Here is a 14,203-nt window from a genome sequence, read left to right as displayed (position 1 = left end):
ATCTACTTGATCAACAGGTCACCAAGAGTAGCACTAGATAGGAAAGTTGCAGAGGAGGTGTGGACAGACAATGAGGTAGATTACACTGGTTTGACAATATTTGGTTGTCCATCCTATATACACATACCTAGTGAAGAACGATCGAAACTTGATCCAAAGTCTAGACAATGTATCTTTCTCGGATACGGGAAAAGGGTTAAAAGTTACAAGTTTTTGGATCCAAAGGAAAACAAGGCGGTGATCAGTAGAGATGTGGTATTTGATGAAAATTTCATGTTGAATAGTACCTAGGGTAAAGAGCAGCAGGTGCCAGAAAGTAATAGCAGTCATAAGCAGGTGGTGCAGGTGGAGTTAGAGACTCCTGTGTAGGAGAACACTTTTCAGGGTACAAAGACCTCTACTTCAGGAGTTAAAGAGCATCACATTATACCCACAGACAGGCCTAGACGCACTATCAGGCCACCAACCAGGTACGGTTTTGAAGGCATGGTTTCTTATGCTCTTATCATCAGCAGCAGAGATCCTATTACTTTTCAAGAGTCTGTCAATAGTCAAGAGAAAAGCAGATGGTTGGGTGCTACGGCGAAAGAGATTGAGTCTCTGCATAAGAACCAAACGTGAGATTTGGTGGAGCTTCTAGAGAGGAAGATGGCGATAGGGTGTAAATGAGTATTCAAGAAAAATGAAGTAGTATTAGAAAAAAAAAAAAAAAAAAAAAAAAAAGGGAAAAAAAGTTAAAGGCTCGCCGAGTAGCAAAAGGTTATTTACAACAGAAAGAGGTTGATTACGAGGAAATATTTTTCCTAGTGGTCAGACATAGTTCCATCAGAGCAGTATTGGTGTTAGTAACTCATTATAACATGGCATTGGAGTAGATAGATGTGAAGACATCTTTTCTTCATGGTGATTTGGATGAGTAAATTTACATGGAGTAGCCAGAAGGGTTTAATCAACCTGGATATAAGCATTTGGTTTGTAAATTGAAAAAATCACTTTATATGCTGAAGCAGTCTCCAAGGCAGTGGTATAAGCGGTTTGACTCCTACATGATCAGAATTGGCTACAGGAGATGTGAATATGACTGTTGTGTTTATGTGAGGAGCCTTAATGGCTCATTTATTTTTCTATTATTGTACATGGATGATATGCTTATTGCAGCTAAGAATATAGTGAAGGTCAACAAACTGAAAGTTTTGTTGAGTAAAGAATTTGACATGAAGGATTTGAGCCCAGCTAAAAAGATTCTTGGGATGGATATTCACATGGACATGGATGCCAAGAGATTGTGGCTATTTCATACCGGCTATATGATGAAGGTGTTAGAGAGGTTTAGTATGGAGAATGCGAAACCGGTGGGTACACCTTTGGCGAATCATTTCCGTTTGTATACCTCACAATGTCCAAAGATAGTTAAAGAAACTGAAGACATACCTAAGGTCCCATATGCCAGTGCAATGAGGTGTTTGATGTATGCTATGGTATGTACCAGGCCAGATTTGGCTGATGCAGTCAGTGTAGTGAGCAAGTACATGGCAAATTTAGGGAGACAACACTGGGATGCAGTCAAATGGACTTTTAGATACTTGAAAGGTACTACAAAGTATGTCATCACTTTTGTCAGACAGAAAAGTGATTTGTTAGTCGTTAGGTATGTAGATGCAGATTATGCAAGGGATTTGGATGACAGGAGGTCGACCATGGATTATGTGTTCACTCCTGTAGGATGACTCATATGTTGGAGGTCTATAATCTAGTCTACAGTTGCACTGTCCATAACTGAGGCGAAGTACATGGCGATGGTTGAGGCTGCAAAAGAAGCTTTGTGGCTTACAGGGTTAGTCAGAGAGTTGGGTATTTAGTAAGGTGGAGTTCCATTATATTGTGACAGTAAGTGTGCCATTTACTTGGCAAATAACCATGCGTATCATGCGAGAACCAAACACATTGATGTGAGGTTTCACAAGATTAGGGAATTAGTTGCTACAGGTGAATTGTTACTTGAAAAGATTCACACTTCTGAAAATGTAGCAGATATGTTGACAAATCATGTTACTGCAGACAAGTTCAAGCATTGCTTGGACTTGAGAAATGTCTCCAGGTTCTAGAAAGAAGAAGAGATGAGAGGAGGCGGCATCCTTAAACCTATTAGTTCTCGGTGGAGGCCCAATACTCGATTATCTTCAAAGAAGTAAATACTCGCCAAGACGGAGATTATTGAAACAAGTGGCTCATATTCTACTATTGGCCGATTGGGTGTAATTAGTTTATGTGGGCTTGGTGACAAATAAGTTGTGGACGGTATTTTGGGGTTTTTCAAAATACTTACAAATATAGTTTTCCTATAAATATGTTATGTTGTAATCCTAAATCATTGAATAGTGAAATATAACCTCACTCTCCTGTAGATGTAAGAACATTGTCGAACCACGTAAATCTATGTGTCGAATCTCTCTTGATCTATCTCTTTTTTCAATTCCATATTATTCATCATTATTTTTCATGGTAACAATATGGTTATTGTTGTTAAAAAAGTTGATGAGATTTGTTAACAGGACGTATCAGAACCAAGTATATAATGACACGTGTTGAGTTTGCCTAAGTAAAACCCTTGGTCTTCTTTTCAACTCCATCGCCATTGTGTGACTGTGTCTGTCGTTCACTCCTCGCTCAAATCTTCACCTAGTTGAGACCTGTAAAAATCATAAATAAATATATTAATCTGTTTAAATTTTAATAATTTAACTAATAAACGCATGAAAATACACAATTCTCGTGAAATAATAAAGTAAAATTCCCCCTCTTATTCGTGTAACCAGGCTATTGAGGGAACAATCATATTCATAATTAATTGATCCACAGGTTGAGACTCGAGACTAATTAAGCAAACAATCACCTATCATGGTGTCTGGCGTCACTCACTTGCTGACGTACGTCTTATTTCCAATCCAAAATTACTTCACAATTTTTTCCTTTTTTCATTATTATATATATATATATATATATATATATATATATATATATATCATGGTGTCTGGCGTCACTCACTTGCTGACGTACGTCTTTTTTCCAATCCAAAATTTCTTCACAATTTTTTCCTTTTTTTCATTATATATATATATATGGATGATGATCGGGTGCAATGTAATGAGCAGCTTCATTGGAGAAGGCATTCTGGTCTCATTTTGTTTGAACAAGGCAAATTTTATTGGTTTGAACTGTTTGTCTGTACGCCTGTCCGAGCAAATAGAGCCAAAGCATCTTCTCATATTAAATGTACCCATGTATGAAAGTTAAATATACATATGTATTTTTAAGCTTAAAAATTAAACTTTATCCTTACTAAAAATAAATTTGATCCGGCCTCATTTATATTTTGATCCCTAAAGATGAAAAAAATTATGATTCTTTCATGTTAAAATATCACTTATTCCAAAAGTTTAAGCTGATAGAAAGATAAATTTAATCATTCTCCCTCACGTGTGGGTTTAAACTCATTTTCAATAAGTGAGACCCAACACGTAAAATGTTTAATTTAAATGAAAATTATTTGACGGAGTCAATGTTCAAACTCAAGACCTTTCGTTCTGATACGATGTTCAACTACCATTTATCTCGAGACAACCGAAAATTTAATAGATCCCCGCTTAAAACTATGTATTGTATCATACAATAAACAATCCTATTCATGAAACCTTATATAATCCTATGATCTCTTTGGTTGGTGATGACATAAGTGCCAGACATAAATGGAAGAAAAACAAATCGTAAATAGCTCTTATGTTGCTACGGGGTCAGATTTTGTATGGCTAGGATTTTATATGATTTTGAATTTCACATCAGACCGAATATTGTAACACACAAGCCCACCACCTAGCAGACGAGTTCCATGTTAAAAACGACAGTCTAATTGGCGTATATATAAAATTATGAGCATATTCTCTTAAAATAATTATAATAATAATAAAAAAATTGTATTAAAAAAATAAAAGCAAGTCAGTCTTTTTTAATGCCTAAATTAAGCAATGGATGCTGATGATTCTCAACCCTAAAAGAGAAAAGAAAATGATTATAGGAAGATGAAGCTCCAAAAAGATGCTTAATTTGCTTCCCTCATAGATATTACGTGTACTGGTTGAAAAGGATGAGATATTAATTAACATTCAAAAGGTTAATATTCATCCAATATAATAAGCTCTCCACACCATTTGTGCATATATAATGCAAATACACGCACTGGAGTCCCCAAGAGGCAACTCATTCGGCTGTGGACCACGCTTAATGAAGTGGATGTCACTAGTTCGAATCCTTCTCTCCCATCCCTTGTGTGGACAAGTGAAAAAAAAAAAAAAAAAAAAAAAAAAAAATTACATGCACGGGATGCAACACCCACCAATAAAACACTAAAGGAAATGGTGTTTATGAGCCATCGATGAAGATTCGCAGAAATAGGATGGATGAATCCTATTGGCCGGTCATATATTTAATTGAGATTATCAGAGTAGGATGAGCTTGGGAGTCGTATAAGAATGAAGGCTGGAAAATGAAAGAATAGATAGATCAATGAAAATGGTCCCCTGGGTAGGGTTGACAGTTGGGAAGGTTTTCCAACTTGTATTATATTAAACGACATTACTTTAATGATTAATCCCACGGCCAATCAAATGAACCAAGAGCCACATCATGGTCATCAACTGTTCCACATGTTGGTTTAATTTGGTCATATAATAAAATTTTGAAAACTATGTTGCAACTGAGATCATATATATATATATATATATATATATATAAAGACGCAATACAAATCTCTAAAATTAAAAAAAATAAAATAAAATAAAAGAAGGAAAGAAAGAAAGACGCAATGTATTCGTGTGGTTGGACTCTGTAATTTCGTAGCTTAAATGTATCTTTTTAAATAAAATTGTGAAAAGGACTTCTACTCGGTAGCGTGTTTGAAAAAAAAAAAACCTCTATGGCTGGGAGTATTTTAGGGATTTGGACATCTTTCGTTAGGATTTAACTGAAAATCCTAACGGATGGGTGATATTACCAAGTTTTAAAATGTAACAACCTAACATTGTATATATAAGTGAAGTTTTCCAAAAAAAAAAAAAAAAAACAAAGGTTTTAAAATGTGGAAAAAGTCTCATTTTCAAATTCCTAGTACAGGGATACGTTTTTAGAAATATATAATTTTTGTTAGAACTAGTGGCTTATATTCTTTCCGACATAAAGAGTAATACTGGAATACTAGTAGTTGGCCAAGTAGTCGGAGGACGTATGCACCTTGTTGAACCACGTAAATTTGTATTTAGACTCTCTTGATTTCTCTATTTTTGATTCCATATTATTCATCAGTGTTGTACACGGTAACAACAATTTTAAATGGATAAATGTTTGGTTTTCAGCTTTTGCCCATTTCTTGTCTATCTCAGAATAAGATATGGACCAAACCACCATTGAAACTATGGGACTACATGTAAATTTTACATATTTAATGGTGAATTTGTACAAGAAATAAACAAAAGACTGTACTTTTACCAAATACTTAACTGATTTTTTAAAAATTACATTTTCATTAACTAGATTTTGAAATTGCAAATTTTAATTAAACTGCTAAACCAAACGGATTCTTGCTCAACGATGATCGATCTGATCCAAACTCATTAGAGTAAAAATATCAGAGTTGTAATCTCGGTGGCATGTTTAGAATTCGGAAGGGTTGTGAATCTAAAGAAAGCCTCAAAGCCTGATTACATTTGTTCCTAAGAGGTCGATGGGGTGCAAATTAAAATAATCAGATTATAAGTAATCAAACGCATTAATTCTACATGAGAAAGTGACAGTTAAAATATCTCTAACATTTAAAACGTGGCTTCATGATTTATTGACCCAATGGAACGTGTAGGAATATGGATTAAACACGTCAATTAAAAGAGGTCAGGAATCCACCACAAAATATAATAATCTCTTAATGAATTGAAAGTGATACAAACCTAACTCGATCACAGTTGAAAATTGGTTTGCAAAGTAAGGAAAGTGCTTGAAATTTTATATATATTCACTTGGTTAAAATTGAAATACCAACTTTTACATTTTTATATTCAATTTTACAAGTCCAAGATGATCAAAATACTCATTTTTTATTTTCACGCCATTTATGTCGGCATGCTTTAGAGCATCTCAAACAATAAGAGTTATTTTAGCTACTCAAAAACTAATCTCTTTTATTTTACCTACTCATTTTTCAATACAAATTTTTTCTGCAGTCGACAAGCTATTCTCTTTAAATAATACATATATATATATATATATATATATATTCTAATAAAGAGAAATGAGGGAAGGAGAAAGATGATAGAAAGAGGCTAGAGAAAGATGAAAGAAAATAATTAAAAAATCTTACAAGCTGTTATAGTAGACTTTTATATTTGAAAATTTATTGTAATAAATTGTTGAAAAATTTTAATTTTAAAATGTCTGCTACAAGATGAAAACGACGCATAATAAAGTGTCTGTTTGAGATTGCGTTTGAAGGGCCTAAAAATATTTTTAACACTCAAAAAGTTCGTTTAAAGAAAAAAAAAATACTTGTTTGGTAAAAAAAATTAAACGCTTTTAAGGGTCTACAAAGCCTAAAAATGGTCAAAACGCATTTTTGACAAAAGCTTAAAAATAAAGCTTTGCCTGAAAGCTATTTTTAACTTAAAAACTCTATTTCTCAAACGAAATCTCAAACACGCTCTAAATTTAACTTAAAACATCTGTTCGAAGCCCTGCTCGAGATGCTATAGCGTTACCCCAATGAAAAACACAAAAGAAACTCAACCTTTGACCCTAACTTACTGGACTGTGGTGCATGGGCCCGCTCATGTAGTGGGTCAGCAGCTTATCTGTATGGGTTTTTCAAATACCGGTCCGCTGTTCATGACAACAATTGAGGCTAATTTGAAGAAAAAAAAAATAAAAAGAGAAAATAAATAAATAAATAAAAATAAAATAAAATAAAAAGAAAGAAAAGCTAATTATAAGTTGAATTATTTTTTTTTTCCAATTTTGAAGGATATAAAAATCATGGAGCAAAGAATTTAAGCTTTTAAATCTGTTTCATTCCAAAGCTCAGCAAGAGTAGTTACCATAAATTTGGTTAGCAAGCCCGGGCCATTCCGGGCAGCCCAACCCAAAAAGAAGAGGCACTACCACCATGCCCAACTGTAAGGTTCCCTTTCTAACAAGAAAATGCCCAACATCATCAACCTTTTTTTTTTTCTAATCTTTTGATGTAATTTTCTCTTGATAATTAATTTTTTTGATAATTTTCAGCTATACCATGTACAGAATGTAGATATTGTTTTCTGAGAAAATATTTTACAGCGAAATAAATTAAGTTGATACATGAGCCCAGTTATTTCAGGTTGGCAAACACTAACACTTGTTAAACTACCAATTGTCCCAAAAGTTTAAACTTGTAAGAAGAGGTAAATTTAATCATTTAACCATTACTTTAACATTTCTCCTCACGTGTGGGCCAAAACTCTCTTTTAATATGTGAGACCCAACACGTAAAATATTTAATTTAAATGGGGATCATTTGACGGAGTCAACATTCGAATTCATGACCTTTTATTCTGATACGATGTTAAACTACCATTTATTTCAAAAGCTTAAGCTTATAGAAAGAGATAAATTTAATCACTTATCCATTATTTTAGCAACGTTCACTATAGCTTATGACAAATTTTATTACATTCTCTTTATAAATTGTTGGATAATCTACATAGTGCTCACGTTAGCTCCCAAAATGAATATTTGTGAGTAGTCGAACCACCTAATGGTCAGCCGTGGATCTTTTTGGGCAAATTGTGGGTTTGGAGACCCACAACCTAGCTTAGATTTATGGTCATGCAAACTCATGAGTAGTTTGTGGACTTATGTGGACAGAGACGGACCCATGTGTAAGATGCGGGTAGGCTATGGCCACCCCCATGTTTTGAAAATTTTCATTAAATATGTATTTTAGTCAATAGTCATGAAATAATATGGTACAACTAAAAAATGCGTTACGTGCAAAATAATTATAAAATGTATTCTTTATTCTTTATTCGTTATTAAATATAATAATTCTAGTATTGTTTTGTTAAATTTTTGTTATAGAGATCACATTTTGCATTTTGTTTACTATTAATTATGATGTTTCGATAATATTTATCTGAATGCCAGTCAAAGAAACTGCTTTTTAACTTTAGTATATTTTTCACCTATACTTTAGCCCCCTATTTTAACATATTTCTCATTCCTACTTTGACCTATACAAATTCTTAGTTTCGACCCTGTATGTGGATATGGTTGCCCGAGCCATTTCTTTATTGGCGGGGGAGGAGACAAGGTGGTTAGCATTGTGAGTGTGAAAGCCATGCAAAAGGCCGAAGCATTATTGGTGATTGAAAAATTTGACATTGACATTATAAGTTCAAATTTTTTTGGATGTTAATGTTGTGGTACCTCCTTCACCAGGGCGGAGGACCCAAGAAGTCTTCTAAAATTTTTAACAAATTTTTATCCGGGGTGAAACTAGTACAAGGTTTGGTGGCTCGAGTCCCAAAAAAACATTTAAAACTCTCTTTTTTTTTTTATGAGGTCGGCCCACAAAAAATTAATTTCCTCCCCCTCGTTTATTTTGTTTACTACCCTTGGGCTGGAGGGTTCCACCCCCCAAGCCAAAGGGTGGTCTCTCCCTAACATTTTTTAATTTTTTAAAATTTAACTTTTGCCTCTCTAATTATTATTTTTTAAAAAATTTTACCCCTTCAAATTGAATACTCTAATTCTGCCCATGCATATAAAGCATAAAGCAGAGCCGCGAGCGGCCTTAGCAAGCAAGAGTTAGAAGGCGAAAAGTCATGAAAATGGCGTTAGTTAGTCCAAAAAAAAAAGAAGAAAAAAAGGGTAGTTGAGACCTCTCGGCTCTCACCATTATTGATATTGACAATTCAATCTTATCGAGCCTGACATGCCCGGTTGAAGTGACAAATTCACAGTTCTCTTCCTTCACCATCTATCAATCAATATTTGGATAAAGATTTCTTTGAAGGTCTGCTAATTGGAATCAAATTAACCATGCCTACGTGTCCATCTTTTGCATGAAAATTATTTTAAAATTTTATAACTTAATTTTTAAATTTGTAATTATAAGCTTATGAAAATTAAGTTAATTAATTTCTTGAAAACTTATCAATTGTTATAATAATTTTTTTTTTTTAAAATTACTCTAACACTTGGAAGCTTTACATGATATATAAATGGGGGCATGGTTCAGCCTTGTCCTGCTTGCATGCCACAATGAGGCAATGTGGCACCTCACAAACTGGGCACACCCTCCAGTATAGGACAGAAATTCCTTCTCTTACTTATACCACATCTTTTCTTCGTGTTTTTTTTTTTTTTTTTTTTTTTCTAAGAGATATATGTGAAAAGAGCTTTTTTGCAACCCGTTGAGACTTTTGTGCAATCAAAACTTTTTCTATTTGGGTAGGATAACTCTTCTCAAAATCTTTATTATTATTATTTTTACTCCTTCATCTTTAGATAAAGAATAATAATGAGTAGTACATCGACTAAATAAAAAAAAAAAAAAAATTATATATAAATTGTCATCATAAATAGTACTATTAATTATCTCATTTGATTAATAATGATGCTTTTGTGTTGATTCGCACATGAAGGAACAGTGTAAATGCGACTCTTAACTCTTTTCTTTCCAAAAATACAATTGAAGTTACAACCTCACCATCATCAATATTCACATTTCATCAAAAAAGAGAAAAAAGAAAAAAGAAAAAAAGAAGGTAGTGGTTGAATATTTTCCATCGAGGCATTATTGAGAGGTAATTCCCCTCCTTTCCAAGGGTCTTGAAAGGAATCATTGGAGGAAAAAGTAAAAACCTAATGAAAGAGCCATGTTAGCATGTTACCTAAAGATGGAAAAAGGTTTGACAAATATGGGCCCTATGCTGGAGATACCTTACCCAACCAAACCTCAAATTGGATCATATATGAGAGAGAGAGAGAGATCTGGAGGTAAATAAGTCATACACAATCTAAAGGCATTTAGCTTTTCAATGCCCACTTGTGGACATCATCATTTTGTGCTAGAATTCACCACTCTGACTGCTTTTTGGGTACTCAAAATGTAAACCAATTAAGTCTTTGCAGGTATATATATATATGAAAGTTGTAACCCAAATTGGTCTTAATCTTGTTGGAACCACTTTTGACTCTTCAATGTAACTCCATGCCTTTTTAATTTATGTGTAATATATTTCATGTGCAATGCATGTACCATGATGAACATTAGTGGGTGATTTTTATCTTTATATGTGCATACTCTCTAAAGCAATCCAAGTACTTCCTCATTAAGTTACTCCAAAGTTTAATTATTACAATATACTCAGTTCAAATGCAGCGAATACATTAAATTTCTTTCCAAATAAGATTATAAGACAAGATTTCACTCAAATACCGTAAAAAACACACTACATGGGATCTCTCATAATTTTTTCAACAGCTCAAATTTAATTTTAAAATTTTCCATTAAAGAGAGAGAGACCGTGCAATGTAAAACTCAATGTTATAACGTGATCTATGCTATAACTTGAATTTTATTAAATATTTCACGAGTTTTCCCTTAGTTTTGTATAATTAATTAATTCTTCAATTTTTTTTACCCCGATGAGTAGGAAGAATTTGGATCCTCTCTAGTTCAAATGAACTAAAGAGGAGTCGGTCCTTGTTATTATAAGGGTTTGACAATTTCAATAATACACTAATTTGATAACAAAATTAATGATGTTCACATGCATCTTACCCAAAATTCACAAAAGCAATAATTTAGAGGACATGTGGAAGTAGTAATTCACAAAGGGCAGGGGGGGGGTAGCATTTGTTAATGATCAAAAGTAACGGGATTAAATAGGTTTGGCAAGCTAAAGTAATTATTTAGTGTAGAGATAGCCTAGGAAATTTTGTTTATGATGTTGACATGTCCTCTGTTTAGCATGAGAATCTTGATCAATAATCATGCAAAGTTGAAAATGGGAAAAAAGAGAGAGAGAGAGAAAAAAAAAAAAAAAAAAAAAAGGAAAAAAAAAAAGAACACAATTCATTTGAATGATGATTCATCATGTTACCCTTTGGTGTGAGGTAGGTAGGTCACTATCTCTATCCTTTTGGAAGCTTGGTCAATTATTCACCAAGAGCTCTAGGCTATAGTCTATCCTAAATCAATTGCTTGTCCGCAGCCATGTGGTTGCTTCTGCTCTAAAGCAATGGAATTGCATCATTCTAGTTATATTTGGTTTAAAAAATACTGTAGTTTTTTCATGGTTGAGATTTGATTTCAAATATTTTTTATTTCTCATGAAAAAAAATTTCAGAATTAAATCTATACCATTTAAAAATTTGCATAATATATGTTGTAGTTACCTAAGCCAAATTCAACTGTTAGGTTTTTTTAAGTTTGTCTTAGAGATAACTTCACTTATCTCTTCCGCTTTCATCTCCTTTGCAATTAACAAATTGTACTCTCAAACTTTAAAAAATTGCAATATCGAGTCGTTGTTTTTGATAACTTTGCAATGTCACAACTATTGTTAAAGTTTAGGGTTAAATCAAATGGTTAATAGGTGAAATGTACTTTATACTCCACTAAAATTTATAAAATAACAAATTACCTTAAATTAAATAATTTTTTTTTTTTTAGAAGCATTGGAACCCATGGTGGGTCAAGTTCATATATATATATATATATATATAGGCATTTTATGTATTCTAGAGTCGTCAGTTAAAATTTATGGACAGGGTGACATTTCAAAATTTTCAAAACTGATGAATTGACTTTGCAACTTTTTAATGATTAAGGATACGACTATAAAAATAATAAACAATTAAGGTGCAAGTGAAATTATCATCTTCTCTTAGAAACCTCCATGAACATCAAAAGATTTAGTTTAGGTTCTTTTGTTCTTTAGCATAGCACTAGCATGAAATGAAAAAGGAATACCTAAACAACTTACTTAATGCTTTGACTAAGAACTAATTTAATAACCATTAATTGCAACAAAATACAGATGAAAGGCCAAATTAAACTCCTCCACTTTATCCCACTTGTCTTGCTTAAAAGAAGAAACAAATCAACCACATAAAAGAGATGGGGGATTTATTTCTCTTTCTCTGACTCTCTTTCTTTTTTTGGGTTTTTGTTTGTTTGTTTTTTTTTTTTCTCTGGGCTCACCACATTTATGAGGTTGTGGAAAGAAGACTTGTGATCACATCAAGGGGTAATCAGCTTTTCCATGAACGACTTTCTTAGTACAAAAGTCCTTTGGAGAGAGAAAGAGAAAGAGAAAGAGTAGAGATAGAGCAAGCTCCAATAATACAGTGGCTATTTTTTGTACATATAAGAGCAGTCACGAGGGGAAACTCTTCCACAGATCTGAGAGAACATTTATTCTCTTCCTCACTACTTTCTCAGCCAACAACATATAAAACAACGAAACTGGTGCCTGCAACAGCATATTTATGCAGACAATAATACAAATTGAAATTGATTGCCTCAACAGAATAAGAAACAAAGTGTATTTACTCTGAATAAAAACAAGGTGGGGGGGAAATATTATTTTATTAATATTCTAGCTTCTTTTACAATTCAAGCTCAAGGACCACTATTGCCATTTTCTTCAATATATCCCTTCTAAATTTACATGTGAAAAATAAAAGACAGTAAAAAAGAAAAATGAAAAACCCCATATTGTAATCGAGGTCTCCATTGCTTGCATGAACTCTTAAGAGGCTCTCAAGTCTTCTGTAGGACAATTTCTGAGTAGCGATACACATGCTAAGCTAATTTCAAACAGCTCAGGAGGGATAGACAAGGAAGGAGAAGATGAGTTGGACGGAAACAGGGAGGGACGACAACTGAATTCTGTACCGGTGAATTTCGATGCAGAGCCAGTAAGAAATTGGAAAACAAAGACAACAGACACGGTGTCGGGTCTTACAAGATCAAGAAAAGGTCTTACAAGGTCAAGAAGACAGAAAAAGAAAAAAAAATGGGAAAGAAATAAATAAATAAAAGATAGGTCGGATGAAGAAGAGAGTAGAGAGAAAAGCTCAGGTAGGATAGCGTCCGATTAACAAGAACATGAACCCATCATCACAATGGAACTGATGATCTTGAAGATTGCTGCTGCAAGGGCTTTTTGGCATTGGATTCCAATTCTTGAAGGGTTGAGTACAGTGGTGGTGTTCTTCATGGCCCCATGCAAGCCAACAGCTTCAAGGTTACCTGCATGATCAATCAATGAATATATATAATGTAAGAAAAAGGTAGGAGATAATCTGGTCTAGAATTATAAAATTGACCACAATATATAATTTGATCTCCTCTACTCTACAAAATTGTATATAGAGAGACAAGAAAACAAGAACAATGGCTCAATAACAGTAGTCACATGTTTGCAGCAGAAACCATATCTTTATCTTTCTATGTACTTTTTTTATGTCTGAAAATACAAAAAATTTGACATGCCATAGGGAAAGCTTTTTCACATTCACACCTCGTAGAAACTTGTGTGTTGCTTTCATCTTGGGAAGTTTCCTTTTTTCCCTTTCTTCAGAAAGAGATAGAGAGAGAGAGGAGAAGAGGGAGAAGGAGAAGAAGAAAGTGCACTGTATGAAAAAAAATGTGAAGGAGCCAAGGCTTATATTATATGGGGGAAGGGTTAGGGACAATTAGTGGGCTACCCTGATGGACCTGACAGTGACAGGTCCAAGGCCCAGAAAGAATGTGAAATGGACTCAATGACGTCAGTAGGCCGGGACTGACCGTGCTGCCCGGCCGACCGGCTAGGGTCAAAATAAAGGTGAAGGGTGAATACCGGTCAAGCAAATAAAGCAAAGCAGTGGCTGCCCTAATTTTACTTTTACTTACCCCCACAGGCAAATCAGGCTGTGTCCGTACCATTGGAGGACCAAATGGTCCGGTGGTTGTCCAGGTGGTGGGTTTTGGTCCATTGGGTGGAAATAGGTTAGTACGCTCGTGTGGTTGCCTAATTTTGCAGTGTTGCCGAGCTACTACTGCAAAAGTTAGCACCCTTTTTATCTACAATTAAAAACCCCCCATTGCTATATATTTCTGACACCCAAAAAT

The sequence above is a fragment of the Corylus avellana genome, chromosome 2 (genome assembly GCF_965113065.1).
Source record: "Corylus avellana chromosome 2, dhCorAvel1.hap1.2, whole genome shotgun sequence".
Classification (NCBI taxonomy): Eukaryota; Viridiplantae; Streptophyta; class Magnoliopsida; order Fagales; family Betulaceae; genus Corylus; species Corylus avellana.
Note: the sequence above shows the minus strand (reverse complement) of the source record.